This window comes from Bubalus bubalis, chromosome 1 (genome assembly GCF_019923935.1).
Source record: "Bubalus bubalis isolate 160015118507 breed Murrah chromosome 1, NDDB_SH_1, whole genome shotgun sequence".
In the NCBI taxonomy this organism is placed as follows: Eukaryota; Metazoa; Chordata; class Mammalia; order Artiodactyla; family Bovidae; genus Bubalus; species Bubalus bubalis.
Genome location: NC_059157.1, coordinates 44,278,947 through 44,304,291, shown reverse-complemented (window position 1 = coordinate 44,304,291; position 25,345 = coordinate 44,278,947). Strand labels below are relative to the sequence as shown.

General features: G+C 48.3%; 1 protein-coding gene across 7 annotated transcripts in view; it reads left to right on the top strand.

The window, feature by feature from the left end:
- Positions 1-25,345, top strand: part of DLGAP2 (DLG associated protein 2) — a 635,944-nt gene that overhangs the window by 72,923 nt on the left and 537,676 nt on the right. For 2 of the 7 annotated variants that reach the window (XM_044939120.2, XM_044939124.2), the window contains exon 2: positions 16,253-16,469. The exons of the other annotated variants lie outside the window; for them this stretch is intronic. The gene's annotated coding sequence lies outside the window, so the exon portion shown is untranslated. The remainder of the gene's footprint in view (positions 1-16,252; positions 16,470-25,345) is intronic. 7 annotated transcript variants of the gene reach the window in all.

The window sequence follows — 25,345 nt, the reverse complement described above, 5'->3', positions numbered from 1 at the left end:
GACCCTCCTCCTGAGATGTCTGGACTTTGGTCTCTGGAACTGGAAACCATACACTTACACTGTTTAAGAAAAGAAGTCATGTTCCCCCTTCTGTCCTCCATGTTCTCTGCTTGTTGTTGAATTCCTGTTCCCCCCTCTTGTCTGCTATGTTCTTTGCTTATTGAATTCCTGTTACCCCTCTCTTGACCTCCGTGTTCTTTGCTTATTGGAAGGAAGGTCAAGAGAGGTCCCATCAGATGGGTCTTTTGCTGAAACAGCTTGATGCTGCTCCACCCAGTTCTCATCCTTGAGTTTGGGTGAAGATACAGGTGGGAAGTGTTTGCAGGAAGCCGCCTGGGAGGCCCAGGGTGGGTTTGCCCCACCTGGCCATTCGGTGCCTGAGCCCCTGCTTGGTCAGATCATTTTATGTGGGGACTTGCTGTGGATGGTCCCCTCATAGTGAGTGTGGTGAAGCCCTGGTTAGTGTGATGTGACCTTTGGGAAGTGAACAGGGTTATGGGGTCACAAGTGGGATCAGTGTGCTTATGGGGAGAGACACAGAACCACCTCTGTACCTGGAGAAGGTGGAGTGAGAAGGTGGCTGAAAGGTGGGAGGGGGGACCTCGCCTTGACCCCACTGCCAGCACCTGGATCCTGGCCTTCCAGCTGCAGAAGCATGGGGACATGTGCTAGCAGCCAGAGCAAAACCAGATACTGCTGTCTCAGCCTCTGCTAGAATTTTCACCTTGGAGATTTATTTCAGAAGACACTTTTGTAGGACACCCAGAACCAGCTGGAGTTGGCGGGTGGCGCCTGTGTATGTACCTGCTAGGCCGTGAGGTGCTCTGGAGAAGGGGTACCAGGGCAGGGCTGGGCCTGTTTGCTCTTTGCCTGTTGGTCCAGACCGGCCTTGACCAGTGGGCAGCCTCACAGCTCTCGGAACCCTGGCACCCTTGACCCAGGAAGCTTGGTGGCTCGGAACTCTATCTGTCACATCTGGGGAGATGATGTCAGGGTTTGCCTGCCCCTCGCAGAGTGATCATGTTAGGTCTTTCCCTGTTCATGCTGAGTGAAACCCTCTTTATCAGTAAAATACCACTTGGTCAGATGTGTGCCTTTCAGTGATGAAATACAGTTACACTTGACAGGTTATGAAGCTGTTACCTTCCCCCAAATCTAGAACCAAACCCTGTGTTTTCCCGTGACTCCTTTTTTATCCTTAATTCTGTAGAGAAATGGGCAGTTCTGCGGTGCTGGCTGGCCGTCTTCAGTGGTCTGGCCGTGGGAACCCTGGGGCCTCAGGAGTGTTCCTTGGCCATCTCACTGTTCCCGGGATGGTTGTGAGGGACTCACAGTTGTGTTTTCATCCTTCGGAGGAGTCAGGAGCTGTGTATAAATCACCCACCTTTAGTACTGTAGGTGTGCATTCCGCAGGTCAGATCTTGCACCCCGAGGAACGGTGCTGGTGTGGTGTGTGCAGCGCTCAGGGATGTGGTGCACAGAGCGGACTCAGGGACGGGCTCTGCCTTCTTCTCACGTTGAACTCAGCCTTCCTCACCTGAGGCAGCATTTTAATCTGAAGCCTTTTTAATGTAACTGAATGGTATCAGTGATAGAGAAATTCACCAAGAGCCTCCTTTTTTTATCCGGTCATGACAGGCTCCATTCTGCTTGATCAGAGGGAGTAGTCATCTTTGTGACTTTTTTCCCTGGGTTTTTATTATGTTTTCGTTGTTCCCTGTGGGATGCCTCTGAGCTTCAGGTGATGCCCAGGGTCTTCCCTGCCCCCTTAGGGGCCCTCGGTGCCTGTGGGGCCTGGGTCTCATCAACCAGACCTTTCCTGCCACCAGTCACCTTCTCCACTGACTCAGCAGGTTTTTCACCTGCATTTGGGACTCAGGGTGTGTCCTTCCTACTGAGTGTCTGGAGCTCCTCACACATTCTCAGGTCTCGCTGGACATGTGCCTGCAGTTGTCAGGCTGGTGGGTCCCGGTCCTTGAGGGTGTCCTGCTGTGGGGGCCGGGTGGGGCTATGGGCCTGCCTGGGCAGGGCTGCCCCCCAGTCTCTTGGGACCAGTGGCATGGCCAGCGGTCTGTTTCCTCATGTGTAAAGTGGGGTGCTGGGGCGACCACAGAGCTTCCCAAGGGGCTGGGGCTGCACCTCCTTCCCGGGGCCAGGGATGGAAGGTTGTGAAAGAGGAAGGACATTCTCGGATCCCCAGGGAAGTTTGGGTCCTTCTTTGCAGCCTGTCAGGGTCACAGAGAAGGACAGAACCTTGATGGGGAGGGAAGGGGAGACAGTCGTTACGGGAGGTCTTGGGGGCCACATTTCCAGGACAGTCAGTGAAGGGTGGCCTGGATGTCCAGGAATGGGGAGGGATGAAGGAGCCGTGACAGCGAGATGGGATGAGGAGACCAAACACGAGGAAGCTGAGTGGGTCTATGTGGGGACTCGTCTCCACTTCCCACCCTTGAGCACTGGAATGCTTCCTTCCTGCTCCTTCCTGGTTTCCATCTGTGGAAGATAGAAACACTATAAACAGAGAAGCCTGGAGGTCGGGTATCCTGTGACTGTGTACCTAGATGGTTGGTTTACCTCATGCCCAGGTTAAACTCGAAGAGACTTCCTCTTGTGAAAGATTTGCATGTGGCCTGTGCTGCCAGGAAGCCAGTCATACGTGTCCCCATTCTCTATTTCTTTCTGGGGGAAAAAACCCATTTGCTCTCTCCACTTTTCCACCTTCATTTGACTCATGTTTTTGAACCATCCTTTGTTATAGTTGATGTTGAGATGTAATTACATTATTTAGTTTATATCATTTGCCCAATTTTCAAAGTAATAGAAGTGCATCATAGAAAACTTGGAGGATATTGAGAAGTTGAAGGAAAAAAGTGATGATCAGTAATAACCGCAGCACCTGGCATTTTGCAGGTTTTTTGGGAGAACGACGCCTCCACTCCCAACCTTGTGGGCGTGTGACCCCCGGGTGGTTTTCTGCAGTGAAAAGCTGGGGGGTCCTCAGTCCTCACCTTCCCCACAGTCTCCAACTCCCCGCCCCACCCTCGCCAGTGTTGTCAAGTGCAAATAGTTCAACAAGGAGCATGTTCTTAAGAGAGTTGAAAACACTCTGGGAATTCATGGTTGAATGCAAAATTTCTAAGCCCCCAGGTTCTTATCTCCCCCCGCCTGCTGTACTGCGATTCTGGGTACTGGTGGGAATAAATGTAGCTGTTATGAGTGTGTACTTGTGTCCCTGTAGCTTCTAACATAAATATGGTCCTGCTGTGCATCATATTCTCCAGCTAGTTTTCTCACTTAATGTGCTGAACAGCTTTCTATTTTAATGTATGTGCATAAAATATGCTTTATTCATTTAAAGAAACCTTTTTATTCCAAATCTTTTAGTTTCAGACTGAGGAAAATTTCAGGAAAGGACCAGTAGAATCTCACCCCTGTTCACCCATGGTCATTGTTTACCCTTGCTTTGTCTGTACTCGCGCTCCATTCTCTGCACACAGCTCACAAACACTGTGTATTTTTTGTGAACCACGTGAGTGTAAGTGAGAAATGTCCTTGCAGGTCACCTGCAGGTCTTTCAGTGTGTTTCCTAGGAGTAGGGAGACTCAGTCCGCAGGCACAGTACAGGGATCACTGTAAACTTCACACCAGGCAGTTGTGTGCAGCTTATCTGCCACCCACACTCCATTCTTGTCAGTTGACCCAACCCGTCTTTTCTGGCCTTTCCCCTTTTGCGCAGACTCCAGGTGAGGATCGGTGTCACGTTTAGCTGTCATGTCCTGTTAGCCCCTTTGCTCACAGCTTCATGTGCACAGTCCATGTGGTGTGGATACACGGTGTCTGCTTATGTTCCCCTGGTGATGGACACACAGGCTGTTTCTGCCCCCCACCCCCCCATTCTGGAATAAGCAGTGTTGTAATAGTCAACCTTGCATACTCGTCTTTTTGAATATGTGGAATTGCTTAATACGTGAAGTTGCTGAATCAATGAGTATTCAAGCATATAACTGATAGGTAGAGTGTTTACCAGTTGAAACTTTATCCACTTTCCACAGTTTCTACCCTGATGAAGAGGTGTCCTACCATTGTTTTAACTGAAATCCAAGATTACCGGTGATGTTGAGCATACTTACATAATTTTATTCGATATTAGTATTTACATGATATTTGTCATTATTTTATAAGTCACCTTTTTGTATTCTTTTCCTGTTTTTAGGATTCTGCTATGGTATTCCTTGTCTTATTGAAGAATTGCTTATTGGTTGTCAATTGATACCCTTGGACTTTCAGGTTTTTTGGCCTTCTTGCATGTCTTGTGGGACCTTCATCCCCTGACCAGAGACTGAACCTGAACTCTGGCAGTGAAAGCTTGGAGTCCTGACCACTGAACCTCCAGGGAAATTCCTTTTCTTAAATTTTTTTAAAATCTTTTGGGGGGATTTTCTAAGTAGATAAATCCTCAGTGAGTGCTAATTTTATTTTTTCCTTTCATTATTTTTAAATATTTATTTGTCTTATGGCATGGTTTACGACAGGTAGTATTGTGTTAAATACCAAAATAATCACGATATCCTTTACTTTTGGACACTCACAAAAAAGACTTTAACATTTCATCACAGCATGATTGTTTGTCATAGGTCTGAGTTAAACAACCTTTTAGCAGTTAAACAAATTTCCCCCTCATCTTAGTGTGCAGAATATTTTAAAAGTCAGGAAAACTTATTCAGAACCTGTGTGAATGGATTTCTCTCCACTTCTTTTATGCCTTGTTTTCCTCCCTGAGGAATCTTCTTTTTTTATTGAAGCATAGTTGACTTGCAATATTGTGTTAGTTTCAGGGGTATAGTGCAGTTATATATTCTTCTCAGATTCTTTTCCATTTTAGGTTGTTACAAGATGTTGACTGTAAGTTCCCTGTGCTACACTGCAGGCCTTGTTGCTTGTCTGTTTTATGTGTAGTGGTGATGGCGCCGTGTGTCTGCTAATTCCATACTCCTAATTTACTTTCCCCCTAATGCCTTTTGTATAAAGTAACCAGTATTCTAACCCTGAACCACCTGGGGTATGTTGTGTCTACACACCTCAGGTGCGTTTACTCCTGGTGTGTGGAGGGTTTTGTGTTTTCATTGATGGAGTGTAGTGTCTTTGAGTTCAGCCCATTTGACTGGTATTTTGTCAGTGTCTTCCCTGGACCAGCAGGACTCTGTCGTGCCCCCCACCCTTTATGGTGACAGACCCTCAGCTCCGGGGACTCCCGGCCACACGTTCGGGTGCAGCCGGTCTGCCGTGCCAGCTTCCTTCCCTGTTTCATTTGCTGCTGGCTTTTCTCCTGTGTCTCCTTCTTAATTTTTATTCTTTCACTTTGCTGGTATCTGTCTTCTGTAGAGAGCCTTTGTTAACATCTGTGAGTGGGAAAGCTTTCAGAATCCTCGGTGACTAAAAATATTTTATTCCCACATAAAATCTAATTTTACTGAGCATTGGAATGAAAATTCACAGTCATTTTCCTTCACAACCGCTGCTGTGCACCTGCGAGCAGCCTGATGACAGTTTGTGTTTCTTTGTGGGTGCTCTTGGTCTTGATGGCGGTGGTGGCCGTGCTGACGTCTCTGGGGACCACCGGCCCTTCTTCCTGGCCCCTCCCTCCCTTAGCCCCCTGTCTGCCCACCCCTCCTGCTGTGGTCCCGTCCTCCCCACCATCACCTCCCTTGCCCCCACCTCTCCTGTCCCCTGCTCCTCTGGCCCCTTCTCCCCACCATCACCTCCTTCCCTAGCCACCCCCCCCCCACCGCCCTAGCCGCCCCCTCTTCCCTCGGCCCTTCCTCCCCACTCTGATCTGATCTGACGTGTTTATCAAACCCGTGTCATGTGCAGTTTCCTAGTGGAATCCCAGGTGTCCGCCGGCTTGTAACTGCGCCTCAGGGCCCTCAGCCTGTCCTCCTGCTTTATCACCATTGCTACGTTTTCACTTCAGATGCCTTTATTCAGGTCTTTTTCACAGAATTTGGGGCACCGTTTCCTAGCACATGCCGTTGCCACGTTGGTGTCACAAGGGCTGTTTCTCTGCTTCTCTTCTGTTGGTGGAGTCAGGTGCCCTTCCATCCTGTCATGATGTCCTCATGCTGAATGCCGGTTGTCTGTCCCATCTGTGCTTCTGAAATCCTTTGGGCCTGATGACAAGTATTGTTTCTAACAAACAGAATTTTCCCCAGTGATCTGAATCAGGCTGGAGCCAGCCGCTACGTGTCCGGTGACAGTGACCTGGGGAGGCTCTGCCCTCCCTCTGTCCTGGGTCATGTTAGCTGCCCTGAGACCCTCTGGGCAGCCTGGGGAGAGATCCAGCTCCCCCAGGACTTAGCACAGCATACAGGGAGGGGGGCTGTTTCAGAAGCCTAAGTGCTTCCTTCTTTGGTGGCTGTGTTCTGTGACGCCACTGAAGACAGAGTGGTGGGCTCGCATCATGTTTTTATTGGCCGATCAATATAGGACCGTGTTTACGTATGTGTCTGTTGAAAGGCACCTTATTAAATGTATGTTATTGATCTGCTCCTTGAACTTGATGGCAAACAGTGCTGTAACTTGCACCTGAACAAACTTTATCTAACACACATGCTTTCTCTGTTTTTTAAGACACGTCACAGTTTTCTTGGACTTGGGGACCTTGGAGAGGACTTCAACATGGAGTGTTAGGGCATTTTCAGCAGTGAAATCACCTATAAAAAGTGGGAAACTGCCACAAGCTGAGTGTGATAAGGACACCAGTGGTGCCAGGGCCAGAAGGGGGAAGGCGTGACTGAGCCCCACGGGGGCACAGTGGAAAAGACCCTGTCTGCCAGTGCAGGGGACAAGAGACACGCGTTCAGTTCCTGGGTCGGGAAGATCCCTTGGAGGAGGAAATGGCAACCCATTCCAGTGTTCTTTCCTGGAGAATCCTATAGACAAGGGGGCTAGGCGAGCTACAGTCCATGGGGTCGCAAAGAGTCAGACATGACTGAAGCGACTTAGCACAGCACCAGGGCTGTGTGCACCAGAGCTTTCTGTGTATTGTCACTCTGTGCAGATTACTCTAATTCGAGTATTGATTTTGGGATACAACACAGATGAATTTTAGTAGGTAGGTGAGTTCAGGCTCAGGGACCCCAAAAGTGAGGACAGGCTGTGTTGCCAGGGACCCACTTGGTCTCTGCATCCTCATCACCCCACTGGCCACTTCGCATGGCCCCCAATCCGTCCAAATTGCCCTCTGCTCTGCAGGAAATTCTCAGGATTTCTGTGTGGCTGGTTGGATTCTTTCTTGGTTTTTGCACCATTTGTGAAATCTTTCAGGGGACATATTGGGCTCTGAGGAAAACAGTCTCTCCTGCTGACTCTCAGACCCTCAGTGCTGCTCTCTGGGCACAGCTTCAGCCTGAGCCCTGGACTCAGGACTCCTAATTCACAAAGGCACAGGCCTGGTTGCTCACCCTTTCTCCTATTTGAAATCCTTCACCAACTCCCAGCCGCCAGTAGGACAGCTGAGACTCCTGGGCACGAGTTGTAAGTCTTTCCACCGTCTGACCCCTGACCCCTGTCCAGTGCTGCTGCTCAGCTCCTCTCCCAGCCCCGACCCCTGCCTGCTCCCTGCTGGACCCTGCACGGCCCTCTCCCAGGCTCTGTCCTGGGACCACCTTCCCTCCCCCAGAGCCACCTGGCACCAGACGCTTCCCTGCTCTCTCACCTGCCTCTTGTTCTCAGAGGTCAGGGACCCTTTGTCCACGAGGTCTCCATAACTGCGAGTGCCTGTTTGCAAATCCCTACGGAATACCTGAGGTCACTTCGTTCATAAGTTTTTACTGAGGAATAATTATGGTTTTGTTGTCGTTCAGTCGCTCAGTTGTGTCCAACTCTTTGGGACCCCATGGACTACAACATGCCAGGCTTCCCGGTCCTTCACTGTCTCCCAGAGTTTGCTCAAACTCATGTCCATTGAGTCAGTGACGCCATCCAACCATCTCATCCTGTCGCCCCTTCTCCTCTTGCCTTCAACCTTTCCCAGCATCAGGATCTTTTCCAATAAGTCAGTTTCTTCCTATCAGGTGGCTAAAGTATTGGAACTTCAGCATCAGTCCTTCCAATGAATAGTCAGGGTTGATCTCTTTTAGTATGGACTGGTTTGATCTGCTTGCTGTCCAAGGGACTCTCAAGAGTCTTCTCCAGCACCACAGTTCAAAAGCATCAGTTGTTCGGCACTCAGCTTTCTTTACAATCCAACTGTCACATCCATACATGACTACTGGAAAAACCATAGCTTTGACTATACAGACCTTTGTTGACAAAATGATGTCTCTGCTTTTTAATATGCTGTCTAGGTTTGTCATAGTTTTCCTTCCAAGGAGCAAGCATCTTTTAATTTCATGGCTGCAGTCACCATCTGTAGTGATTTTGGAGTCCAAGAAAATAAAATCTGCCACTACTTCTACTTTTACCCCTTCAATTTGCCATGGAGTGATGGAACCGGATGCTATATGATCTTAGTTTTTTTGAATGCTAAGTTCCAAGCCAGGTTTTTTCACTCTCCTCTTTGACCTTCATCCAGAGGCTCTTTAGATCCTCTTCCTTTGTACTATTAGAGTGATGTCATCTGCATATTTGAGGTTGTTGATATTTCTACCAGCAATCTTGGTTCCAACTTGTGGTTCATCCAGCCTGGCATTTCACATGATGTTCTCTGTATATAAGTTAAATAAGAAGGGTGACGGAATACAGCCTAGTCACACTCCTTACCCAATTTTGAACCATACAGTTGTTTCATGTCTGGTTCCAACTGTTGCTTTTTGACCCACATACAGGTTTCTCAGGAGACAGATAAGGTGGTCTGGTAATCTCATCTCTTTAAGAATTTTCCACAACTCAGCATCATTTCTGCTTTGGCCCAGATGTTTCATTTCTTCTGGAGCTGTTTGTAATTGCCTTCCGCTCTTCCCCAGTAGCATATGGTACACCTTCCAACCTGAGGGGCTCATCTTCTGGTGTCATATCCTTTTGCTGTTTCATATGGTTTATGGCCCCTTCAAGGTGAAGGGGCTTGTGTAACTCAGTTAAGCTATGAGCCATGTCGTGCAGGGCTATAGATGGATAAGTCATAGCAGAGAGTTCTGACAAAATGTGATCTAATGGAGAAGGGAATGGCAAACCACCCCAGTATACTTGCTGTGAGAACCTCACAAACTGTATAAAAGGTCAAAAAGGTATGACACCAAAAGATAGTCTCCCAGGTCTGAAGGTGTCCAATATGCTACTGGAGAAGAGTAGAGGAGAATTACCGATAGCCCCTGAATGAATGAAACGACTGGGCCAAAGCAGATACAACACTTAGTTGTTAATGTGTTTGGTGATCAAAGACAAATCTCATGCTGCAAAGAACAGTATTGCATAGGAACCTGGAATGTTAGGTCCATGAATCAAGGAAAATTGGACGTGGTCAAGCAGGAGATGGTAAGAGTAAACATTGATATTCTAGGAATCAGTGAACTAAAATGTACAGGAATGGGCGAATTTAATTCAGGTGACCATTATATCTACTACTGTGTACAAGAATCCCATAGAAGAAACAGAGTAGCCCTCATAATCAACAGAAGAGTCTGAAATACAGTACTTAGGTGCAGCCTCAAAAATGACAGAATGATCTCAGTTCATTTCCAAGGCAAACCATTCAACATCACAGTAATCCAAGCCTATGCCCCCACCACCGAGGCCAAAGAAGCTGAAGTTGATCAGTTCTATGAAGACCTAGAAGACCTCCTAGAACTAACACCTAAAAAAGATGTTCTGTTCATCACTGGGGATAGGAATGCAAAAGTAGGAAGTCAAGGTATACCTAGAATAACAGGCGAGTTCGGCCTTGGAGAACAAAATGAAGCAGGGTAAAGACTAACTGAATTCTGCCAAGAGAATACACTAGTCATAGCAAAGACCCTTTTCAACAACACAAGAGACAACGTTACATATGGACATCACCAAATGGTCAATACCGAAATCAAATTGATTGCATTCTTTGTAGCCGAAGATGGAGAAGCTGTATACTGTCAAAAACAAGACCTGGAGCTGACTGTGGCTCAGGTCATCTGCTCCTCATAGCAAAATTCAGGCTTAAACTAAAGAAAACCAGGAAAAACACTAGGCCAGCCAGGAATGACTTAAATCAAATCCCGTATGAATTCATAGTAGAGATGATGAATAGATTCAAGGGACTAGATCTAGTTAGCAGGTGCCTGAAGAACTGTGGACAAAGGTCTGTAATGTACAGGAGGCAACGAACAAAACCATCCCCCCAGAAAGAGTGGGAAGGATACCTCCAATTAAACTCAGAGTTCCAAAGAACAGCTAGAAGAGACAAGAAGGCCTTCTTCAATGAACAGTGCTTAATAATAGAAGAAAACAACAAAGGGGGAAAGACTAGAGATCTCTACAGGAAAATTGGAAACATCAAGGGAGCATTCTGTCCAAAGGTGGGCACAGTAAAAGGAAAATAATGGTAGAGACCGAGTAGATGCTGAAGAGATCAAGATGAGATGGAAAGAATACATTGAAGAACTGTACAAAAAAAGATCTTAATGAACCAGATTACTGTGATGGTGTGGTTAGTCATCCAGAGCCAGACATTCTGGAGTGCGAAGTCAAGTGGACCTTAAGAAGCACTGCTGTTAATAAGGCTACTGGATGTGATGAAATTCCAGCAGACTATTCACATCCCTAAAGGAGGATGCCATCAGAGTTTTGCATGCATTATTTCAGCAACTCTGGAAGACCCATCAGTGGCCACAAGACTGGAACAGGTCAATCCTCATCCCAATTTCCAAGAAGGGTAGTACCAAAGAATGTGCTAACCATCAGACAATCACACTCATCTCCCATGCTAGTAAGCATGCATGCCAGGCTTCAGCAGTATATGAACCAAGAACTTCCAGATGCCCAAGTTTAGAAAAGGGTTTAGAAAAGGAAGAGGAGCTAAATTGCAAACATTCACCAGATTATAGAAAAAGCAAGGGAATTTCAGAAAAACAGCTATCTCTTTTTCATTAACCATGCTTAAAGCCTTTGACTGTGTGGATCATAACAAACTGTGGAAAGGTCTTAGAGAGATGGGAATATCAGACCATCTTACCTGTCTCCTGAGAAACATGTGTGCGGGTCAAGAAGCAACAGTTAGAACTCTGTATGGAACAGCTGATTGGTTCAAGATTGAGAAAGGTGTATGACAGGGCTGTCTGCTGTTACCCTGTTTGTTTAACCTATACACTGAGCGCATCATGAGAAATGCCAGGCTGAATGAGTTACAAGCTGGAATCAAGATAGGTGGGAGAAACATCAACAACCTCAGATATGTGGATGATACCACTCTAATGGCAGGAAGCAAAGAGGAACTAAAGAGTCTCTTTCTTGATGAGCGTGAAGGAGGAGAGTGAAAGAGCTGGCTTAAGACTAAATGTTAAAAAGACTAAGATCTTGGCATCTTCCCCCATTACTGCATAGCAAATAGAAGGGGAAGAGGTGGAAATAGTGACAGATTTCCTCTTCTTGGGCTCCAAAACCACTCTGGACGGTGACTGCAGCCATGCAATCAGAAGATGACTGCTTCTTGGCAGGAAAGCGATGATAAACCTAGACAATATGCTGAAAAGCAGAGACATTACTCTGCCATCAGAGGTCTGTATAGCCAGGGCTATGGTCATCTTCCCAGTGGTCATGTATGGTTGTGGAGAGCTGGACTGTAAAGAAGGCAGAACGCCAAAGAATTAATGCCTTTGAACTGTGGTGCTGGAGAAGACTCCTGAAAGTCCCTTGGACAGCAGGGAGATCAGCCCTGAATATTCACTGGAAGGACTCATACTGAAGTTGAAACTGCAGTATTTTGGTCATCTAATGCAAACAGACATCTCATTGGAAAAGTCTCTGATGCTGGGAAAGACTGAGGGCAGAAGGAGAAGAGGGCGTCAGAGGATGAGATGGCTGGATGGCATCACCGATGCAACAAACATAAACTTGGGCAAACTCTGGGAGATGGCGAGGGACAGTCCACGGCATCACAGAGTCGGACACAACTGGGCGACTGAATGAAGGAAGGAGCAAATGAACTGTTTATGGGGTTCTTGTGGCAAGAATACTGGAAAGTGAAAGTGTGAAAGTGAAAGTCACTCAGTTGTGTCCGACTCTTCGTGACCCCATGGATTATACAGTCCATGGAATTCTCCAGGCCAGAATACTGGAGTGTGTAGCCTTTCCTTTCTTCAGGGGATCTTCCCTACACAGGGATTGAACCCGGGTCTCCCACACTGCAGGCAGATTCTTTACCAGCTGAGCCACAAGGGAAGCCCAGGAATACTGGAGCAGGTAGCCTATCCCTTCTCCAAGGGATCTTCCAGACCCAGGAATTGAACTGGGGTCTCCTGCATTGCAGGTGGATTCTTTACCAACTGACCTATCAGGGAAGCCAGTACTTGAGTGGTTTGCTGTTCCCTCCTCCAGTGGATCACATTTTGTCAGAACTGTTCACTGAGACCCATCTGTCTTGAGTGGCCCTGCCCAGCATGGCTCATGGCTTCACTGAGTTACGTGAACTCCTTCACCATGACAAGGCTGTGATCCATGAAGGGGAGGAGTCATTTACGTTCAATAAAATGGACGGATTTAAGTACTCAGGCGATTTCTGACAATTGTACGTGACCATGTAAACACCCCCCACACAAGATAGAGAGCAGGGCCCTAGAACCTCCTTTATGCCCGTTTCTGGGAAGTTTCCCTCCTGAGGTCCCCAGAGGCGGTTACTTTCTGACTCTGTCACCTTAGAGTAGTTCTGCCTCTTCTTTTAAAAAGAGTGGATCCACATGGAATGCACATGACGGGTTTCTTTCACTCAAAATAATGTCTTTAAAGACTTACTCATGTTGTTGACAGGTCAGTCTGTAGCTGTCTCCTGTTATTACTGGTCAGGACTCCACCGTCTGACTGTGAACAGACCATGGCCGTGTTTATCCCTTCTCCATGGGCTATTACCAGCGTTTGGCTGTCATGAACAAGATAAACCATCTGTGGATGAAGGTTTTCATTTCTCTTGGGTAAATTTTGGGAGTGGAACTGCTGGTCCATGCTGGTGTGTTTAACTTTGAAAGGATGTGCACAGTCATCCTTGCGTTATGCTTCTTTATATCCATCCAACGACACCATGAGGTCTGGGCATGCCCCACCCTCTCTGACACTTGGTGTCTTGGGGACCCTGCCACGTTTTCCGGTCATGGTTTCTGTATCAGGCTATCGCTTATCACCTCCACGGCCTTCCTGTCAGGAACTGGGTCCCTGACTCGGGCCGTGATCCATTCAGGGCCTAGCAGGGGGTGCACCCTTGAAAAACAGACACTTTTCCCATTGACACCAGAAGTAAATGTTTATTAATGGGCTTCCCACTGGATATTTTTCTGAGACTCTTGAGGTTGGTTGTGTGGTTTGACCTAGAATTTCAAGAGACTGGAGGCAGCTTGATGTGTATTGGGTTGAGGGTTCCCTGGAGACCCCCACCCACGGACCTTGTCTTGAGTAAGCTGCTTCCTCCCTAGAGATTGACACAGAACCTTCTCTGGATGTCTCACCTCGTCCTGGACCCCTTCCCCTGGGAGCTGGTTGCTGCTTCCAACCTGAAACAAGTGAATGGGGCTGCGGGGGCTCCTGGCTCTGGAGGGGGTGAGCTTGGTGGGGCAGGCGGGTTTGGGGAAGCAGTGACATGACAAAGGGACTTAGTGAGCAGCAGGAGGGAAGGATGAGGCCTGTCTGATGTTGGCTGACCTGGGAGTTGGAAGATAGGTCAGAAACTGCCGAATTCAGCTTGTGTGACACCTATTGCCGCTTGGCTCCATGTTCCTAACAAAGTCATGAGAAGGATGAGGAGTCTTCTGCAAAAATGCATTTGGTAATGATGAATATCAAACAGTTGCTATTAACTGTGAACTCGCTCTGGATTATTAAAAGGGCTTCAATATTGTAAATTAATGTTATAATTACTGTAATTGGATAAGCATTGCTACTTGCTTTAATTAAAGCCTCTGCAGTGCTTACACGGAAGAAGCACATTGATAAGACCATGCCGTGGGATGACATTTAAGAAAACTTTTAAAATGGGGCCACTTTTTAAAGGAAGCCACCTTACCCTATTCCTGGTGCCTGCTTGTTAATCTCGTGTGCCCCACACACTGGCTGCCATCTGAAGATCTCTGTGCTGTTAGACACTCCCATATCAAGAGACATGGGGCAAGCACACAAGCAAGAGACAGTGGGCAAGCACACAAGCGGACAGGAACAGTTCCTGGCCACCAGGGGACAAGAATCCCGCCCACGAGGGGAAGGACCACGCACTTTACTCTCAACAAACATCACCAATGCCACAGCAAACCTACACTGAGAAACACACGTGGGAAATGCATTTTTGCAGAAGACTCCTCATCCTCCTCATGACTTTGTTAGGAACATGGAGCCAAGCGGCATGTCACTGCTGAAACACACTCAAATGTCCCATGTGAGGACATTTGTGGGCCCGTGTCCTGAAAGGTTTTGAGCTGTTGAAGTTGTTCAGGGCTATTGTCCAGAGGGAGCATTTCTTTAGAGACAAGAAGGTGATTTGTTGGAGGAGGAACGTTGTGTAATGTCCATTTATTCCTGATCCCCTGAGTCCGGTGGCTCTCAATGACTACATGGCTGCTGCCTCGGGACCTGCCAACCTGCCCCGACCTGCAGCAGCTGATGCTCCCAGGGATGGAGCTGATCCCCTCCCCACCCCTAGTCTGGCAGGCATTGTCCTGCTGCCCGTGGAAGGAGAGACAGAGATTCGCTTGGCAGGACGCTTGCTCTGGTGTTCACCACAGGGAGACCTGTGTGTGTATCTGTGTGCCTGCACGTGTGTGCATGTTGTGTGCCCATCTGTGTGTGTGAGCACGTGTGTTTCTCAGTGTAGGTTTGCTGCGGCGTTGGTGATGTTTGTTGAGAGTAAAGTGCGTGGTCCTTCCCCTCGTGGGCGGGATTCTTGTCCCCTGGTGGCCAGGAACTGTTCCTGTCTGCTTGTGTGCTTGCCCACTGTCTCTTGCTGGGTGACCCTCCTGCCTCTTGTCACCTACTGACTTGAAGCCTCTGTAAAGTCACGGTTTGTGGGCTCCCTGTGGGCTCCCTTTGCTGCTAACCCCTCTCCCCGCGTGCCTCAGCTCCTCCACAGATCACGGCTCTTAAACAGATGACAAGCAGCCTGGCCTCGTGCACGATCTCCTCTGGACATTTTCCTCTCACTTCATAGAATTCTGGGCACAGGTTTGGTGGTGAACATGTGTACTTCTCATCCATAGTAAGCAGCCATTAAGTTGCATTATTACTAATATATCTTTATTAAATTGGAAACTGATTATTTGAATAATTTGACAAGGAATCTTGTCATCTAGATAACTTCTGGATGCACATTATCTCCTTTTTAAAGAGAAACTGAGGACTATAGTGTTTTCAGGAGACACCATGGGTCTTGGTGGCTGTGATTTAGTTGCTAAGTCATGGTCCGACTCTTGTGACCTCATGGACCAGGCTCCTCTGTCCATGGGATTCTGCCATTTCCTTCTCCAGGGGATCTTCCTGACCCAGGAATGGAACCCAGATTTTTCTGCATTGCAGGCAGATTCTTTACTGACTGAGCTACAAGGGAATCCCTGCCATGGGTCTCAGTTCCCTGCAGAGCTCTGCAGGCAGCCTTCTTGCCTTAGGTAGAGCGGAATACAGATGCCTTTGGAGGGCTGTGCTTGCAGTTGGGGGCCCTTTCCTGGAGCCTCGGTGGGAAGCCAGGGTTTGAGCACTCTTCTGCATGTCAGGGCCCGCATGGTGGCTGACTGTTGGGGGCCCTCTTGGGAGCCCTGGGGTGCAGGTGTTTGTCCATTAGACACAGTTGTCCCGCCACTGACAAACGGAGCCTGGTGTCTGCCACAGTGGTGTCTGTGCCTCTCTGGCTCAGGGGCCACACATGTCCCTCTGCTTCTCTGCCTCGACTGTGTGGTCGTGAGGTCGCATGTTTGTGTGGTCCTGTGGTCATGTGGTCTCGTGGTGGTGCCAGGGTAGGAAAGAGGACCGTCTGTATGTTGTCAGCCCATACCCTGGGTCCAGCTCTGGGCTAAACACTGAGGGTGCCTGTGAGAGTGAGATTCACTGTGGGGGAGCTCACGGCTGATGGAAGATCGTTTCTCCACCTTTTTTTGTACAGCCCCCTGTCTAAGGAACTTTTCTCCTGGTCTGTGGCACCTGCTCACAGACACTCTGGATGTAGGCTTCTGTGCTTCGGCCTCTGGGGGGCGGTCACGAGCCGTTGTAGCACCTAAGGTTGACTCAGCCCTCTAGAGCCCACTGTCACCCTGGGCCTGACCCTTCCCCTTGAAGAGAAGTGGACAGAGAACAGTGGATGTCTGCAGCTTCAAGCAGGGGTGAGTGGTCTTGTGCCCAGAGCTTGTTAAAATTGTAAACTCGGACCCTTCAGAAAAAAGAGAAGTGTGTGGCGTTGGAAGAGACAGAGAACATGTAGCAGCTCGACTGAGACGGTCGGGTGTGAGGGGTGAGCAGACGAGGGGCACAGAACAGAGTGGCTGTTGGATCAGTTCTGGGGGCAGGGGCCTTGGAGGGGAGAGGCTGGATGAGGGTGACAGCCTCGTGGCCTGGCTCACACTGCTGTCTGGTTTGTGCCAGGTTCAGGCTTGGACCCTGAAATCGTCCCTCCAGAACTGTGGCCCAAGGGCTGGAGAGGCCTGCCCTGCCCAGAGCCTTAGTGAGCACAGCTCAGCGAGTGTCCTGCTCCGCCCTGGTCCCCAGGAGGAAATGGCCCGTGGAAGAGGTGCCTCCTGTCGGCGCATCGCCGCACAGCAGCCTCAGACGGCGGTACTCGGGAGCTGACCCCACTTCCCGTCTGGTGTCCGTTGTCCCCTGATCCAGCTCAACTGGCTGCTTCTCTGTTGTGCCCCCTATCCCAGCACATTCAGAAGCCCTGGAGACCCTTCCCAGAGGGGCCCGATCCGGCCTTTCCCTGCGCATAAAGTCGTTGGGGCTCCCGGCTTTGGGGCCTGCCACCTCGAGTCTGCACCACCAAGGCTGATCCAGTCGCTCTGCTTGTTTTTCTGTTCACTTTCTCAACACCTAGTGCTGCTGTGAAGGGGAGCACTAACCGTCCCTCTGACACCCGTGTCCTCTGCAGCCAGGGACCCCACCCCCAACAGCGCCTTCCAGTCCGCGCAAGTCCAGCCTGGACGCCCTCACCTTCTCATCAAGAGTCACTCTCTTGTCCTAAAGACCCCCTACATGTCACCCCATCTCACCTCTTAGAATTAGTGTTTTCCTTATATTGTAGTTGATTTTTACTCACAGTCTGTCCCCCTGCTATTTGTGTGAACAGTATGAAAAATAATGTCCTCGTGTGATTCGTTGTTTTTTTAACTTTTTATTTTGTATTGGGGTATAGCAGATTAACAATGTTGTGATGATTTCAGATGAACAAGGGGACTCAGCCAGCACGTATACATGTATCCATTCTCCCCCACACTCTGCTCCCATCCAGCCACATCACATTGAGCAGAGTTCCCTGAACTTTACAAAATTTATGCACTGATACATAATCTTTCATCCAGTATTTCTTGATTGAAAGTGAGAGCAGCTCTGAGACCCCCTCAGTCAACTCTTGCAGATGAGGAAGCAGGGCTGGAGGCTGAGTGACTTGGGGGGCAGGGCTTGGCTGTGGGGGAGGATTCTGTAAGACACTCAGAACTTGTCAGTTGTCCATTCTGTCTTTTATGAAACTCAAGCACCAGATGTAATTAGTATGGAGAGGCTGTGTCCTCAGCTCCCTGGGAAGTGGGAGCCCATGAAGCATGGCACGGCTCTCAGCTTCAGGAGAGGAGGGCGTCTCCCCGGGAACTTCGTGTTCCCACTTTGCAGCCCTTATGCTGAGAAAGTGCACGTAATGCATGAGTGTATTACACTTGCATTGACTATCAATTGCAAATTAGCATTTTGCTGGCACTGGGAAGAAGTACAAGTTAAGGGCTTTCAAGGGAAGTTTGAGTTCAGTTATGGATGGAAAGATGGGTCCACCGTTGACACACAACCCGCGGCTCTGGTGCGAGTGCTCGCTGCACTTCTTCCTGGGTTGGGAGGGTGCGGACGGTGAGCTTGGCGGGCGGCGAAGCCTGTGTTACAGGAGAGAATGCGCCAGAGCTGCTCACGTGGCTCCTGCACAGCATCTCCAATAACAGGAGAGGACTGTGTGTTTGTTAATCCAGGTCGTTGAGTGCAGTTTGGGGAGGCCTTGTGGAACTCTCTTCCTTGTGATTCTGGGACTTCCAGGGAGGCTTCTGCTCTTCACCTTCTTAGTGCTGTGTGTCCAGTTCTCAGAGCCTCACCTGTGTGGGCAGCAAGGTGAGCCATCATGGGCCCTGCGAGTTTGGAAGGGGATCTCAGGTCCCTTCGGGCCTTGCATGTTCACAGGAGCTCCCATTCTCAGCTTTGCCCCTGGAGTCGTGACTGTCAGACATGCTCAGAGTGATGGTCCTCAGATAGCACTGCCCTGCCTCTGTCTCATCAAGGATGTAGCGACAAAGAACACGTGAATGTATTAGAACCTGCTCATTGTACAGGAGACAGGGATCAAGACCATCCCCATGGAAAAGAAATGCAAAAAAGCAAAATGGCTGTCTGGGGAGGCCTTACAAATAGCTGTGAAAAGAAGAGAAGCGAAAAGCAAAGGAGAAAAGGAAAGATATAAGCATCTGAATGCAGAGTTCCAAAGAATAGCAAGGAGAGATAAGAAAGCCTTCCTCAGCGATCAATGCAAAGAAATAGAGGAAAACAACAGAATGGGAAAGACTAGAGATCTCGTCAAGAAAATTAGAGATACCAAGGGAACATTTCATCCAAAGATGGGCTCGATAAAGGACAGAAATGGTATGGACCTAACAGAAGCAGAAGATATTAAGAAGAGGTGGCAAGAATACACTGTACAAAAAAGATCTTCACGACCAAGATAATCATGATGGTGTGGTCACTCACCTAGAGCCAGACCTCCTGGAATGTGAAGTTAAGTGGGCCTTAGAAAGCATCACTATGAACAAAGCTAGTGGAAGTGATGGAATTCCAGGTGAGCTATTTCAAATCTTGGAAGATGATGCTGTGAAAGGGCTGCACTCAATATGCCAGCAAATTTGGAAAACTCAGCAGTGGCCACAGGACTGGAAAAGGTCAGTTTTCATTCCAGTCCCAAAGAAAAGTGAAAGTGAAGTCCCTCAGTCATGTCCGACTCTTTGGGACCCCATGGACTGTAGCCTTCCAGGCTCCCCTGTCCATGGGATTCTCCAGGCAAGAGTACTGGAGTGGGTTGCCATTTCCTTCTCCAGGGGATCTTCCTGACCCAGGGATCTAACCCAGGTCTCCTGCATTCCAGGTAGACGCTTTAAACTGATCCACCAGGGAAGCCAATCCCCAAAAAAGGCAATGCCAAAGAATGTGCAAACTACAGCATAATTGCACTCATCTCACATGCTAGAAAAGTAATGCTCAAAATTCTCCAAGCCGGGCTTCAGCAATACGTCAACTGTGAACTTCCGGATGTTCAAGCTGGTTTTAGAAAAGGCAGAGGGACCAGAGATCAAATTGCCAACATCCGCTGGATCATGGAAAAAGCAAGAGAGTTCCAGAAAGCTATTTCTGCTTTATTGACTATGCCAAAGCCTTTGACTGTGTGGATCACAACAAACTGGAAAATTCTGAAAGAGATGGGAATACCAGACCACCTGATCTGCCTCTTGAGAAACCTGTATGCAGGTCAGGAAGCAACAGTTAGAACTAGACACGGAACAACAGACTGATTCCAAATAGGAAAAGGAGTTTGTCAAGGCTGTATATTGTCACCCTGCTTATTTAACTTCTATGCAGAGTACATCATGAGAAACGCTGGGCTGGAAGAAGCACAAGCTGGAATCAAGATTGCCAGGAGAAATATCAATAATGTCAGATATGCAGATGACACTACCCTTCTGTCTTCCTCCCAAATTCTCACTCCTTCTGAGCAGTTGCTGAGCTCCAGGGACGCTGTTTCTGTGACCAGCAACAGGGCCATTTTGGCCTGCTGAGGGGGTGTCTGGATTAGAGCTGCTCGTCACCAGCTGCCTTCATCTATTTTTTACGTCTTCTTTAACTCGCTCCTTCTCTACTGATCTTCTCTGAAACACAATCCAGACCCAAAGTCAGGCTGGTCTGGTTTATAGGAGGGTAGTCTTGTGTCCATGGTCTTGAACTCCCAAAGCACCTGGAATTTCTAAGGTTGCAGAGGTGTCTGTACTGTGAGTTTAAGCTGAAGTTTCCAGGGTCCTAGGTACCGCTGTGGGCTAATCTTTTCTTGTTTGTTTGGATGGGAGCCAGTCTGGGAATCTTACCAACATTTATATTCATGTGTCTGTGGGAAACTGTGCAGATTTCATCCTGCTCTGTTGTTCCTGCTGGGTTTTCCCAGCTAGGTCTTCCATTTTGAAGAAGAAGAATGCTGTCTGTTGCTGATTTCCCTTGCATATGATCTTTACCGAGAGTGTTTGTAAACCCTTTGGAAAACCAGGGATAAGGTATTGTCTTAGAACAGAAGATACCAGATGGCATTTTGCTGGGACAGAGTGGTACCTTAGTCCATAGTTACAAGTGCCAGATGCTCAGTTCACAGTGGGTCACGGATTCTCCAGGACCTTTGGGATCCAGTCGTTAAAGCAGGATTGAAGGGCTCCTATGAGGGTGTTGGGGCTGGCTCTCTCTCCAGCTCTGACCCTGCTCCAGATTGCCGTGGTCTTGCCAGAGCCTTCTCCATGGGCAGCCTGTGGCCTACAGCCTTCCCTCATCACATGCAGCCACTCCACGAAAACTGTGACTGTCCTTTGGTCAATGAATAGCAGGCACATCCTGACCAGTTGCTGTGCTCAGGGGTGCACTGACTGACTGAGCAGGTCTGGGTTGTGCCCACCCTGAGCATGGCATAGTCCTTTGTGATTGGGGGGGGTCCCCAAAGGAGGATGAAGACAAGACCCAGGCAGAGGACTTCCTGCTCTGTAGACAGAGATGACACACTTGTAACTTCTTCCCAAGAAGCCGTTTCTAACTCCTTGGTTGTTTACTCTGTCTGGTACATGCTGCAATGTTAGAGGCACTTTTTTGCAGAGAGGTCATGATTGATCAAACAGCTCTGCTTTCTGTACCTGCCATTAAGTGAGACAGCAAAGCGTTCCTGTTCAATAACGGATTTATGCTCACCATTCTTCTTGTTAAAGAGGGTCTGTAAATTAGATAGCAATACATAAATGAAAATTATCCTCTCTGTGAGATGACCCGGATACACAGAGCAAGACCAGGAGGAATGACAGGCCCCAATACCGAGTAGCTGTGACTGTGACTTGGGGTCATCTGAACTCTGGTGTCCCGAGGGCGGAGGGTCTCACTGTGGTCATAACAGGCACAGGCCTGAGTCCTGCATCTCCTGCTTGGGCAGAGAACCTTAGTCATTCTTGACTCAGAGAAATTTCAGCAGCTTCTGCAAATGTTGGATTCTTTATACGCTTTGGGGGTTTTTATTTCCTTTTTGAGAGGCTTTGCTTACTGTGGGTTTGCCCGGTGGGCTAGTAGCATGAAGCATTCGTGTTCTGAAATCATTCATGAACCTAAGCTCTCCTCTGGTCTGGTGTCAGGGGACACACTCTCAGCTTTACGCTCGTGCTTGCGCTCTGCCCTCCCGTCTCTGAGCTCTTGTTTTATGCTCCTTCAAGCCTGAGGAGTGGGATAGCATCCACAACTGGTTTATCTGTTTCCTGAACGACCTCTGGTTGCTTTTACCCTGTAACCAAAAGGCAGTTTTTCTTTCTCTTTTTACTGTTACCTGTTTTCCTTTTGATCTTGATGCTGCTTTTGAAACAAGGGGACAGTGGCTAAAAGGACTTTAAGGAGGGACCAGGAGATGAGTGAAGAGCTGAGGGGGAGACCTGTCGGATGGGGTGCACCAGGTCTGGTTGTCACCCAGGTGCAGAGTGGATTGGGGGCTTCCCAGGGCCCAGGGCACCAGGAGGTCCCTGCTCCTAACATCTCCCGAGTCAGGGTCCTGGCTGTGGCTCCTGTGGGTGTAGTGTTTCCTGCCCCTGTCTCAACTTCTCCTGTTTGATCGTGGGCATGGTTCCTGCCCTTGTTTGTTGTGAAGGTCAGAGAAGGTTACAGGCTTTCAGTGTTGCTCTGCTGTCTCCACCTCTGGCCTTTTAATTCCTCCAATATCACTTATTCTTGCAATGCTTGGTAAGTTAATATTGTTCAAAGAGTATTTTGTTCTGAAATGCTATTTTTTTTTTTATTAATTAAAATATGAAGCAAATGTACAGGAAAGTGTCTGGTGCACACGTAACAGATCTTGTGCTAATAGCAGCGTAGTGATTGTAAAGTAATCGCAAATACGGAGCCACAAGTGCCTGGTGTGCAGGTAATTGGATCTCACACTTAGCACTTTGCCACCTATCGTTTTTGAAGCATGTTCTGTAAGTGAATCTTCGTTACACTGTAAGTTATTTTTCTATAATTCTCATTTATGACATATGCCACATCATGATTTCCTATATTTTTGTTTATTAAGCATATTTATTACTATTTTCAACATGATGTGAAGTGAAGTCGCTCAGTCGTGTCCGACTCTTTGCGACCCTGTGGACTATAGCCTACCAGGTTCCTCCATCCATGGGATTCTCCAGGCAAGAGTACTGGAGTGGGTTGCCATTTCCTTCTCTAGGGGATCTTCCTGACATCAACTCTAAGAAGTTTAAATTGAGTTTTATTGGCCAGTTTTTTATTCCTGATTTTTAAAAACTGGGGACAGAGGCTAAAGAATATTTCCCTGATTTGTGGATCAGCCTCCAGTGTTACTGTGCGGCTGGTTGTCTCCCTGAGGCTGATTGTCTCATTTCTAGTGTTTCTGTTACTGAGAGATGCGAGTTTAGATGCAGCAGCAGAACTCGCTAAGACGAGCTTGTTAGTAGTGGATCCGGAGGTTGCTGTGGGGCTGGAGCTCCTGCTGCAGAGCCCGTAGGAAAGGAAGGGCTGCTCAGGGCAGGTGAACGTGAAGCCGTCAGCTTCAGGATGGCAGGACACAAGACCTGGGGTCCCCACTGGCTCTGTCTTCTCTGCTTTCTGTCTGAGAACACAGCCCTGCTGGAGTGTCCACAGCATCACCACCACCTGGTCCCACGGCTGTGCAGCCTAGGCCCTGGGGAGGAGGCCGCTTGCTCGTCTCTGGCCTGGCTCTGACGGTGCACAGGGAGCTGCCTAGCCTTTGGGGCTGGAGGACGGGTTTCTGAGAAAGAGGCTTCCTGTCTCCTGTGAGGCAGCTTTCAGAAGTTTCACTCTCTCCCTGGAAGTGAGCACGATGTCTCTGGAGGACCAGGCAGCCCTGCTGCCTCCCTGGAGTGTGACCAATCAGCTGGAGATGAGGCTTTGACCGTGGGACACCAGGCAGAGAGGTGGAAAGGAGCCAGTGCTGGGTGCACAGAGCCGCAGAATCATCCTGGCCCCGAGGCTGGGACTGTGCACCCGCGCCCACGGGGACCTTCACTGTTACACACACACAAGGTGATAGACACGAAGTGAACTTCACAGAGGACATGGGGAGTGAAGCCCCAGACTTCTGCCAGAGTGTGTAGTGTCTGGAACTGTAGGCTGTGCATCCACTGCATGTGAGCCATGGCAGAGGCTGGGGATAGGGAGTGTCGAGGGGCTGTGGGTCTGAAGGCCAAGCCTCAGCCTCTGAGCATGACTCAGTGCAGAGGGCAGTGATGCTTGTCCCAAGCATGTAGTTCAGTAACGGAGGTGGGGACCGTCTGCCCTGACGGACGCACAGTAGTCTGTTGGCTTTCTTCCCAGGGAGGAAGGAGACAGCAGAGGGTAACCGAGTTGGTGGGAGGAAGAATTAGGTGCAGGAGAGATGAGGAAAATCAGTTTGTGACAAAGAAAATGTAGTGTCACTGGAGAAGGCAGTTTAGAACCCGATTTGCTGGTAATGAGATGCCTATGACATTTCAATTAAATCTATAATTATAGAGTAATACGTTATAAATGAATAGATAGAAACAGATGGAATTAAACCAACTTGATGCCCTTGCACTTGATGCTAAAGAGATTCCATCAAAGTGGTGATAAAGATGGGGATAGGAGATTATCTGTCAGATGCCATGCAAGACCTAAACTTCTAAACTGGGCTGAGAAATCACAGCTTTGGAGTACATGAACAACTGAATCTATGACACGGTTCTGATTGCACTAACAAGTGTGTGCTTCCCCGGTGGCTCAGTGGTAAAGAATCCACCTGCCAGTGCAGGAGACCTGGGTTCAATCGCTGGGTCAGGAAGATTCCCTTGGAGAAGGGAATGGCAACCCACTCCAGTATTCTTGCCTGGAGAATTCCATGGACAGAGGAGCCTGGCAGGCTACAGTCCATGAGGTTGCAAAGAATCAGACATAATTGAGCAACTAACACTAACTTACATTCCTAAAACTTTATTAGATCTCATTCTCTCAGCATGGGGAGCTCACTGTTAAATGAGCACCTCTGATGTGATGCCCAGAGGAAAAATATGAAATTCTGATTGGAATTGATAATATGTATACTGGATCTTTTTCACCTCAGTGTGATATTTAGAAGAATACACCTCTGGGAACAAGCTCTGCTTCCTCACCTTGTCTGTGGATACGAGGAAGGTGGTTGGTTAATTGAAGTTTTTGGAAAATGGGGAAGATGCCAACTTTGGCTGCAGGGATTAAGTGAAGATCGGCCGATCCCTTTGTGTCTTATCAGGGATGAGATAAAAGAAGGAGAACGCGTGTGTCATCTCTGTGTTCCACTGTGCTTTGCCATGACCTCTTCTTAGCTATCATAGAAGATGCCCTTATTTTAATACTATTTTGAATCAAGATTGTCTTGGAACTTCCCTAGAAGTCCAGTGGTTAGGACTCTGCACTTGCATTGCAGGGACGAGAGTTCAGTCCCTGGTTGGAGAACTAAGATCCCACAATCCACGTGACTTGGCCAAAAAAGAAAAAAAAAAAAAAAATGACCTTTTAACCAACTAAATAGAGTTTGAAATTTATACATTTTTCTCATCTTGTTAAAGGATCAAGAGCACAAATACATATGATCTGCTATTCCTATCATCACATACGTATCTTGGTGGTTTATGTCCTTTTTACAAGGCAAAAAAGAACTGAGGTATTTTTGGATGGTCAGTTGAAATTATTTGGATACCATAAATTAGGT